This window comes from Triticum aestivum, chromosome 4A, assembly GCF_018294505.1.
Source record: "Triticum aestivum cultivar Chinese Spring chromosome 4A, IWGSC CS RefSeq v2.1, whole genome shotgun sequence".
Lineage (NCBI taxonomy): Eukaryota > Viridiplantae > Streptophyta > Magnoliopsida > Poales > Poaceae > Triticum > Triticum aestivum.
Genome location: NC_057803.1, coordinates 682,909,730 through 682,917,928, shown reverse-complemented (window position 1 = coordinate 682,917,928; position 8,199 = coordinate 682,909,730). Strand labels below are relative to the sequence as shown.

The 8,199-nt window shown below is 49.3% G+C and overlaps 1 long non-coding RNA gene across 2 annotated transcripts; it reads left to right on the top strand.

Moving 5' to 3' along the window:
• Positions 1-246: 246 nt before the first annotated feature.
• On the top strand, positions 247-3,305 carry LOC123088116 (uncharacterized). Of its 2 annotated transcripts, none has more exons than XR_006441695.1 (3): positions 247-613; positions 822-902; positions 1,235-3,305. It is a non-coding gene; the product is annotated as an uncharacterized lncRNA (long non-coding RNA). The 2 variants fall into 2 exon arrangements; XR_006441694.1 differs by having other exon boundaries at positions 251-660.
• The last annotated feature ends 4,894 nt before the right edge of the window (positions 3,306-8,199 follow it).

Here is an 8,199-nt window from a genome sequence, read left to right as displayed (position 1 = left end):
TCCGCTAAGACCTTCGTCTCCATCGGGTGAGAGTAGAGGAAGCATATGAAGAAGGATAAACTTGTGGGGATTAGACATGATGCAGATCTGCGGTGCCCATTCGATTATCCACCCATAATACCGATGACACCAATGCATGACACAACCTTTCATAATCTTTCCCTATCTCTCCCTAATAATAAAGCACGGATTGGGTCTCCGGGTTCATCGTCGCGGCTTTTTTACAGAGAAGCCCCTGTATTTTAGACAATGAAACCCGCAGTCCTCATGAAAGTCAACCGAACCGGTACAGAGGAGATAAAAGAAAACCCAGCCACGACTCTGCCTTCCTATCCCATCTCCGCCTCAATCGCGCCACCACCTCCTGCTGCCCCACATCGCCGCGCGCCGCCGCCTGTCTAACTCCTCCCGTAAATCGGCTCGGGAGAGAGGAGGGGAGGGGAAGATCCCATGGAGGCGGAGGAACACCAAACGTCCTTGCCTGCAGCGCACCCATGAGATCCAATTGCTGACAGCGGGCTGAGTCAAGTTCAGGGGGGCGCTTCCTGGACTGGTCGGCTGACATCCCGTGTTGGGTGGCGACGGCCTGTGCGAGCCATCGGGCAAGGAAGTTGTAAGGACGACGTCCAGCCTCAGCCTTCATGTTGGTTATTGTAGCCTGTATGTATATCTCCGTCAGATCGATCTCTATTTTGATAGGAATCCGCTTCCCAGTGATAGTTTGTTTCTTCCCATACATCATTCATATGTGCCGATAAGCAAGTAATGCCACCATGGTTCACGCATCTGTTACTTATTGGAAAAAAATCGGACAACCGCAGGAGAAGAGGAGCTGCAGATTCAGAGTGTATGTGATATCCCTACTAGATGAGTCCTACCAGATTGCTACAGCATTCATGCAGGTACTTGCATAGTAGTGCATCTTCCAGATGCAGAGGCCGGAGGTCATCCTCCTTTTCTAAAAAAAAAATGTAGTTACTGAAATTTCAAATCCCTCCTTCAGTCATTCATGTCTGTTTGTATCCACAAGGGAGCATGCTCCTGCCAGATGGGCTCCATGGCATTGCATCAATATTATATTTGAATGATGTGTTGATCGATTCATAGATGGTTTGTGATATAATCATATAAAGCGTCTCGTGTTACTTTTGTAGCTCTATGTTCTCTTCTGTACATGGGTCAATGGTTTCCAGCCTAATGTTATTCTTATCATTATGTATGCTCTATGATGCAGGGAATAGGCAAAAGGAGAGGTATTGGCACTTCAGAAAAGGGTGTTGGCTGTTCTGATTGAGGCCAGGCATGAAATCTCTTATTTCATTGTTAGTTCTTTGTTGAAGCTGTACTTATTTTGCGTAGCATTTCAGGCAATGTTTAGACTTCAGATAACACATGTCCCTAGATTACATAGTATGCATGCCCTCTGTTACCTGCTGAATGTCTCTGGGGTTTCTAAAAATGTTCAGAATAATCTAAATTTCAGAAATTCTTCGTGGATTATGATTGGTAGTTATATGCCACCAGATAGCAAGACTGCTACTTGAACAATTTGTTATCCATGAAGCTTAGGTGTGCTACACGAACTAAATTTGCTATCATTTTCCACCATTTTCTAAGGCCAGCAGAGCCAGACACACTTTAGTTACCCTAAGGAAGTACTTTTACCCTTTTTTTTGTCAATGACCCACCAGTCACCACAAGTTCAAATGATTAGTTTATTGAAATTCATTAACAGTACATATTTACTGCTGTTTATTTGCATATGTGATATCTCAATTTCACTTCTCAACATGATATTTGCAGCTTATTCATTACTCAACCGACCTGCTTTTGTTGTAATTTTTTATTCGCGTTTCTCAGATTTATTTGATGTCCAATGCTATATTATGTGCATCTATGAACCATAATTTGATTGTGTTTAGTGCGTCCTGCACGATTGACTTGAAAAGTACCTCAATGCAGCCTTGTGAGTCATATGTATGGTGCATTTAGTTCCTTTTTCCATTTATTATACACTGTACTATTTTGACATACCCCTTAAGATGATTGAAACAACCCCCTTAAGATGATTGAAATAATATTGTTATGCATGATTATTGATAACTCGGCTGATTAGGTAGTAAATGGTAACTATACCATGTACGATGCATTTCCCCTTCAAAATGTAGCATATGTTTTTATTAATTTTTGGATGCAAAACCATCTGCACACTAGCATGCATCCACCCTTTCAAAGAAAATAATAAAATGATATCAGTAGTTCAGCACGATTGGAAGATATCAGTAGTTCAGCACACCATGGCAGCACGTGCGTGGCCAGCCAATGTACGCTCTACTAGCACCATAGTGAATTCCAGCGACCTACGGCTAGGAAGTGCATGAGCTGATGCTAGCATGCCCTGACAAAACATGAAAAAACTGGCTCTCTGATGTAACTACCGCCTAAGAGGTTGTTTCGATACAGTTATCGTATTTTAGAGAATAATTACCAGGTTCTCTGATGTAGTTGACATGTTCTCTGATGTATTTTAGAAAATAATTACAGCTAGCTCGGCGACAAGGGCTCTGGGTCATCAGCTTCGGCAAGTGGAGGTACAAGTTCAGGCACGACGAGCTTTTTCCCGTAAAGATGTGACATTGGTGTTTGAATCTTCCTTCTGATCCTGTTAATGATAACGAGGTTCTCTTGATAGAATGTGAAGTTGTCCCTTGTTTTGTTAGCCTTTGCGCTATATTGTGTTCTTCGTCAAACACAAATCGCTACCAACAGGGTGTGGTGTGGACCCGTGGACTTCCACGACACAGCCTTCAGCACTGTTCCAACATGCTCTGGTCCTCGGACTCTATCTGTTTGTACAACGTCAAAGACAGCGTGATGGTTGCCTCCGGACAATGGCAGGCATTCTTCCTGAAGCAGGAGGACATGCATGTCCCGATTCAATGGCGATGTGTAGAGGTGTTGCCCTGTCACATGAGCAGCCACATGGTGACTGTCTTCACGGGACTTCTTCTTTCTACCAAGAGCACCGGCTTCCTGAAGGGACAAAACTATGGAGGGGCGGTGAACAGATGATGTTGGAGTACTACATGTGGTGTGTTCCTGCAGCACAAACATGGTAGCCACGTCTAGCTCCGCCTCGGGGCTTCCTCTACTCATTAATTTTGCTTTGTGCATGATATCTCCCGTTAAGTTCACCAGGATCACGTTAAGTTTTTCTCCCGTTGCAACGCACGGGCATTTGTGCTATTAATAATAAAGCACGGATTGACTTTATCGGGTTCACCGTCACAATACGCTTCTTCCCATGAATTTACGCTTTCATTTTGAATTTAAAACATATACACGAGGTGGTACTAAATTTCTTCGGCAGCATCTCTGCCGTGCGTACAAAGTTCTCCTCAGTCATCTCGCTGGGCCTCAGTGCATGTTAACATGGGCCAACAATGTCAACTTGGGCATGATGGAAAAGAGACGGCACACATCTCTTGCTCGCTCCTTCCCTCAACTCCGCACGGACACCAGCCGCCGGGCTCGCTCAAAAGAAAAGGCTATCTTTTGCCTCTCCATCTTCTCCCCTACTTCCTCCCTATTGTCGTCCGTCAAGTACTTTGACATGAACTCTCCTCGAGCACGCGACCATGGGGCCTCTGACACAGACTCCTTTACTCGTTCTGCAAGCTGAAGCTACATACAAAATGGCATTGAGTCCCAAGTTCCGTCCGTTTAATCTCGTCCACATTGCCGCACCAAAGCGTTCAATCTCACCAACTTCGCCGGAACACCGCTACACCCAAGCAATGGTTTCTTCCTTCGTCACCTACACAAGATAGCAACAGGCCTCCTCTGTCCCGCTCGCTCAATGTCGTGGAAATTCGTGATCGGCATGAACCCATAGCCGCAGCCTTTGGAATTCCTTGAAAACGATTACTGCCAACGACTGGGACATAGCAGCCCTGGCAAGGAGCATCAGTCACTGCCGCAAACTCCTGAATCTCTAACCTATATATTGATGGGGCTGAGATAACGGAGCCTGAACTGGCGGCCATGGGTGACGAGCAGGATGGGACAGTAGTGCTTCGCGACGGGCTGTGGTGAGCTTTGCAGTCCATGAGAACTCACGGGTGCGCTCCCCACTGGCGCACTCCGAAGCATTACGCAGCTTACCACGCTCGGCTACATGATAACACCATCCGTGGCACATTCCAGGGCTTGCCGAGCTGACCGGAGCGACCCTGTGCCATCGACCCTCGAGTAACTAGGTGATTTGTGCAACCTCCGTGTGTTGGGCGGTTTGATCTCCAGGACAACCTTTGCTGGCGTTCGTGAAAGCTAGATGATTGTATTTAAATTGTCGTACAGCTTCCTCCAGGATGAGGTCCTGGATACACTCACGCTCCATCCATTCTTCGGCCACACCTCAAAGTTCCATCGATTCCAGGATGAGGTCGTGAATGCTTCGTTTCAGTTGCCCTTGCCGACCGCGACCAATGATCCTGCCCTAGCCACCGGCAGCCGCGACGATCTGATCGCCATGTCGACCTTCGACGAGATGGGCGAACAAGTTGGGCAAATGTCAAGGCACTTCCAGGATAGCGGCATGGAGCGTTGTTTCCCTCGCGTCGCCCCTCTCGGGCGGCTCGAGGGCGACAACCCTAACCCCCGGTTCCTCCCCCCCTTCCTCTCCTCCCTCCACGCTGCCGCCAGAGGCATCCGCCGGGCAAGCCCGGGGCATGGACAAGGAAGGTGGCGGCGGGGCCTCTGCTGCTTTGTATCTCCAGCGAGGGGCATCAGGATCCGGGGCGGCGGCCTCGTTCGGTAAGGCGTCACCGTCTCCTCGGCTGGTGGTGGCACGGGTGTGGTCTGCTGGGCTTGGCTGCGCAGGCAGCAAGCTTTCCGGCGGACGAGATCCACGGCGCCGGCGGTGGGGCTTCTGGCCTCTTGCGGCTCCAGATCTGGCCGCCCCTTTCCCCTTCTGCTGCCCTGCATGCTCCACCACTTCAGATCTGGACTGGGTCGACAGGGTTCTCCGGCGCCTGGAGCTGGATGCGGTGTTGGTGGTGTGGAGCCTTGACCGGGAGAAATCCATGGCGGCGACGTCCATGGACGTCGTTCCCCTTCTTGGAGGCGCCATTCAGGTCTTTTGCTTTACCCTCCCTTTTCCCTAGCCTCCCGGGTAAAAACCCGAACTTTGTTGGGCAGCGACGGTGCTGTTGGCGCCGTTTGCTTTGTGAAGTCGTCGCCTTGGATGCTTTTTGGACTGTGGGCTCTGCGACGTGGTGGTTGTCGGGCGGCGGCGACAGCGTGGCCCCAGTGGCGGTGGCAGCAGCTTCTCCTTCCGCCCTGGACTCCCCGTTGTTGTCTGACCGGCAGCTCAGCAACCCATATGTCGACGGTTCGGCGCCTTTCGAGCCAGGCGAGGAGGCAGGGGCCTGCTTCGACAGTGAGAATGGATGGAGATGTTGTTCCAGGGCCTTGATTGTTTGGTGCCGACCTATCCTATCCTCGACAGCGGGCGCTTCCCGGAGCCCCATTTCTTCTTCCCTGGCGATCCTTGTGTGGACGAGGGCCTCTGCGTGCTTCAGCTTGTGCTTTTCTTGTGCTATCTTTCTAGCTGTGGTGAGTGAGATATTGAGAGCTGCCTACCAGCATCCTTGTATCTTGCCATGTTCTTGTGTTTTGTTTGTTCGAGTTTGTATTGCTATGGTTGTAATCCTGGCAGGTTGATGGCTTTGTTAATTCAAAGTCGGGCTTCTCTGGAGCCTTCGTTCTAAAAAAATGATCACCCTTGTCAACGGGACAGCGGTTTCTTCACAATGATCCTGCATCTTGCTGCTTCATACCAAGATAACTGAGATGACTGTAAGTGTGGTTGTGCCAAGCCGACAGGAGCGTCGGGCGTCATGTATCTAATGAATATGAATATATGATAGGGCCCATCTTTTATATTGAATGTGCACATTCGGTTATATTCCTACTAAAAGTTAGTGCCTGTAATAAAGGAGCCATAGCTAGCTGCCTGGTGATTGTTTGATCCAGCCCATGCACGTATGCATGCTCATGTAGATGTATTTATAGACAAAAACTGTGATCAATACAACAGTGTGTTGAATCTCTCTCTCACACACACACGCACGTGCGCGTGCACGCACAGTTCACAGTTTACCCAAAAAAGAGAATATCGTTTGTTTTATATAGTGAACAATGCCTGCACTATTCACAGTTTCCAATTCCAGTGATTTGTTTTTTACTGTGTAGCCCGCATTTCAATGTATTTCATCATGAATATTTTCAAGCATGGTGTATACATCCGCATGATACTGTGTTTTTTCTTCAAGTTTTTTTAAGCATTCAAACATTAATTCTAAATTTATAAAATAAAAAAACCTTCGTATCCTCGAGCTCCAAGACGAATTTTTGTTAGCCTAAGATAGTGCATTAAAAACTATTCCCATAGCAACGCACGGGCCTTTTTGCTAGCCTTTCCCTAATAATAAAGCACGGATTGACTCCATAGGTTCACCGTCACAATACGCTTCTTCTCGTGAATTTATGTTTTCAATTTTTTTCAACACGTCCATATTTTTTGCAAAATCCAAGGTGGTACTAATCGTTCCCTAATGCGCTTTTCTCCTCCGCTCCTGTCCATTTAGGGCTTTAGGCTCATGTAGAGGAAAAAGACTCTACATTGAGCACGTATAGGTTTTGTATTGGGCACGTTCTGTAGCTCCCACGCCCTGATTCCCTATATAAATATAGGGTGAGATTGAGGAGAAACCTGAGATCGAGGAGAGGCGAGATCGATCACGATAAAAACGATCCGCTGGTTGCGACGCGCGCGGCCAGGCCGGCGATGAGGCAGCTAGGCCCTCAACCCTTCTGAGTTGGCCAGGCGAGGAACCACCGGGTGAAGCCCGCATAGGTAGGGCTACGTGAGCGCACAACTAGAAGCTCGGGGAGGACGCCTTTGGCAAACCAGATCAATTCCACCGTGACGTATGTTCTGGCGACGGCGAGTACTGCCAGAACCAATTTAAGCCGACGCAACTGTCTAGCTCTAATTGTGTCTTGCGGGTAATCTCAAGCAGATCGGATCGATGTGGTCTTGGTGAAACTATAGTCCATCTTTTCCTTCGTCCATCGACCTGCAACCTGGTAATTCGAGTCCGACCGGTAGTCTGGTACATGCGGGACACCCGCCGGGCCGCTCGGTCGGCATCAACAAACTGCCATGGTCTTCATGCTGATCAGCGGCGGCAAGGGAACGGTTGTCGGCAGCATGGAAACCAACAATGCCTACACAGCTCCGGCAACATCCAGCATCACTGTCATCCCGAGGGAGAGGCCGTCGTAGTAGTCCCGTCGGAGCGGATGGTGGTGGTCGGGAAAGCATGGAGACGGCACTTGCGTGATCTGATGCCCACTTGCCTGGGTCGATACAAGACGTGGTAACGAGGACTCCATGAACTCGGCAAGCCCTGGAATGTGTCCGGTCAGCGTGGTAAGCTGCGTAATGCTTCGGAGTGCGCCAGTGGGGAGCGCACCCGTGAGTTCTCATGGACTGCAAAGCTCACCACAGCCCGTCGCGAAGCACTACTGTCCCATCCTGCTCGTCACCCATGGCCGCCAGTTCAGGCTACGTTATCTCAGCCCCATCAATATATAGGTTAGAGATTCAGGAGTTTGCGGCAGTGACTGATGCTCCTTGCCAGGGCTGCTATGTCCCAGTCGTTGGCAGTAATCGTTTTCAAGGAATTCCAGAGGCTGCGGCTATGGGTTCACGCCGATCACGAATTTCCACGACATTGAGCGAGCGGGACAGAGGAGGCCTGTTGCTATCTTGTGTAGGTGACGAAGGAAGAAACCATTGCTTGGGTGTAGCGGTGTTCCGGCGAAGTCGGTGAGATTGAACGCTTTGGTGCGGCAATGTGGACGAGATTGAACGGACAGAACTTGGGACTCAATGCCTTTTTGTATGTAGCTTCAGCTTGCAGAACGAGTAAAGGAGTCTGTGTCAGAGGCCCCATGGTCGCGTGCTCGAGGAGAGTTCATGTCAAAGTACTTGACGGATGACAATAGGGAGGAAGTAGGGGAGAAGATGGAGAGGCAAGAGATAGCCTTTTCTTTTGAGCGAGCCCGGCGGCTGGTGTCCGTGCGGAGTTGAGGGAAGGAGCGAGCAAGAGATGTGTGCCGTCTCTTTTC